Below are 2,844 nucleotides of genomic sequence, written 5' to 3'. Positions count from 1 at the left end.
TCATATGTGGAATTTAAGAAACAAAGCAAAGGAGCAAAGGAAAAAAAAGAGAGAAACAAGCCACAAAACAGACTATTAACTAATGAAAACAAACTGATAGTTACCAGAGGGGAGGTGAGTGGGGAGATGTGTGAAATAGGTGACCGAGATTAATTAGTACACTTGTGACATACACTGAGTAATGTATAGAATTGTTGAATAACTATATTGTACACCTGAAACCAATATAACATTGTATATTAGCTTTACTGGAATTAAAATTTAAAAAGATGAAATACATTAAAATTCAAAACTAAAAAATTACTTTTTACGTAATATGATACATATTAGAACAATATACATGAACCTTGAAAAACACCTGTAAGTCTTTTGACAATTACGGCATTTTGAAGCAGTAATAATTAACATGATACAAATTAAGTGACTTGGTAAAATGGAGTTTTATTTTTCTAAATGGTCCACAGCTCTTTCTCTGAAGAATCAAATGGCACTATGTGAGCCTTTGGCTTCCAAAATTTTCTTCCAGTGTATTTGGTAACTTCTGGGCACCACTCACAAGGATTTACTTGCACTTGATTTTATGATAGCTTTTCTTGGGAGTTTATGCAGCAAGCTCTTTGTTTTCCAAATCCCTTTGGCTTTATCTCTCTTCTAATGAGCTAAAGAAAAAGTTGGATTTCTTTAGTTTACTTAGCTTTTATCTCATTGTTTGGCTCAGAGTGACATCCTTTACAGGTTTCTACATTCACATCAAGGGATATTTAAAACTTATTTTAAAATTTCAAGTGGAATACTTAGCATACATGATGAAATAAGGGGGTTTAATGCAAATTGTAATAAATTTCAAAGGATTAAAGTCCCATAATATGTTTCCCCTCCACGGTTATTGAAAGCTAGAAATTCAGCATGTAACTATAGGAAAAGGAAAACAAAGGAAAATTCACTACTCTGCCAGAGTATATGCTGGTTTAGTATCCTTATAAAATATACATGTGTAGTAAATCATAGTCTAAAGTATACTTAGAATACTGCATTATTCAAACCAAAACCTACTTTAACAAAATGTCATAATTAAAAGTAGCTGATGAAATGAAATCCAAAATTATGACAAGGGAGACTCTGTGACTTGAAGCCGTGTTGCTTAGAGAACTTTAAAAAGCATGTGACCTTAAAGCCATTCAAGGAAAAGTAAGGAGGTACCATCTCTTAATTCTTTACCATATGATTCCAGTTGAGGATGGGCCTGAAATTAGTATTTCTAAATATTTCAGAAAAGTCCATAGAAGTGTTAAAAAACTTTTAAGAATGTCTCTCTTTCTGCATCAGTGAATAGTAGTGCTCATCAGAATTTCCTGACAGCACAAAAACAAAGGCAAGTCCATACACTTGTTCAGATGATAGAAGAATGGGAGGTGGACTGTTAGGTCACCCTTAGCCAGAGCATCTGCAGGCTTTTTACCATATGCTGATCACCAACGTGAGTCAGGTGGACTTTTGTGAGAGAATACTCTTTGGTGGCCAGGACCTCTTTTGGGCATTGCTTCCTAAGTGGAATATACAACAGATAAGGGAGTAGGGGAGATAATACAGGGGAGCTACTCTTTCCAGCTTAAAAGGAGTCGATGAAGACCTTATATGCATTCAAGAAGCCCATGGGATCCTCTAGCTGTGGACAGTGGCTAATGTGGTCATCTAGAATCGACCCTGTGGACTTTGGCAGTGTTTTCCCGTATAGCTTCAAAAACTCTGGATATGGATTCACAGGACCCAATGGCCCATAGATAAAATGAATGGGAGTAGTTACAGAAGCCAGAGCTCCCATGCAGCATCTTCTAAACGTCTTCCTCTGGTTGATGTACTGTTAGAGATTATTGATAACTACGTTATCCCATTATTGTTGCATAACCCTGCCCACATGTCGACAGCTCATTCTCAGAGGGTCGGGTGTATAGCCTAAAGAATGGGATGAGACCTCGGGAGAATACAAAGAAGTTCAATTGTGTGGGGATGGGTGACAGGATACCTCCATCTTTGAGAAGTTTTGAAGAAGGAGAGGATAGTGAGTCTCAGGAAATATACCTCCATCTTACAGACTCTTTATGGTAAGCTGACCAGATCCATTCTCCTGGAACCTATAAGACCAGCTCCTGAGAAACAAAACTCCATAATCATGAAACAAAAAGTTGGTCTTGTGGTTCTGGAGCCCCAGACACCCCAAAAGTACTTCCACAATGCTGGCCTGCTCAAATATGGAATACTGATCTGGTCTTGGTTTGTCACTGAAGCCAATGCCCAAGAAATCAAGGGCAATCACTCAATGAAACCTCAGGATCAGACCTTCTCAAATCTTGTACCAGTCATAGTTGGATGTTGGAAAGCCATGTAAAAGTACAACTATTTCAGGACTTCCAACCATACCCACAGAGTCTTGGTAGAAGATGCATAGTCCCTTGTAGGTGAAAAATTTGCCTGACAACTTCCATGAGTGAAGAGCAGGAGAAAGTAGGGGTGGGGTTGGATATGCAGATAGGCCACAAGTAGGGGCACAGCCCATAGCCCCACCTGAACCCACCACTCCCTCATCCTAATTCAGGTAAGATCTGGGCTACAAGACTCCATGTTTGGGGGGCACATATTCTTTTCAATAATGCATGAGATGCATACAAACACTTTACATGTACTCATGTAAAAATAAATTACAGAAATTAAACGAAAATAAAAGGAGTTAAGAAGCATCAAAGAAATGCAGGCAATCAATGAGGTATTGTCCAAATGGCAAGGCTTCCCAGGGTGTTTTCTGTGAGAACTTTAAGGAACAGCAGATGCTATTGCTAATAAAAAAGA

The 2,844-nt window shown here is 38.2% G+C and overlaps 1 pseudogene; it reads right to left on the bottom strand.

Annotated features, from left to right (window-relative positions):
- Positions 1–652: 652 nt before the first annotated feature.
- Positions 653–2,618, bottom strand: LOC116624702 (annotated as a pseudogene).
- Between the last annotated feature and the right edge of the window lie 226 nt (positions 2,619–2,844).

Source organism: Phoca vitulina, unplaced genomic scaffold (assembly GCF_004348235.1).
Source record: "Phoca vitulina isolate PV1807 unplaced genomic scaffold, GSC_HSeal_1.0 scaffold69, whole genome shotgun sequence".
Taxonomy (NCBI): domain Eukaryota; kingdom Metazoa; phylum Chordata; class Mammalia; order Carnivora; family Phocidae; genus Phoca; species Phoca vitulina.
Note: the sequence above shows the minus strand (reverse complement) of the source record. Positions and strands in the feature narration are given on the sequence as shown.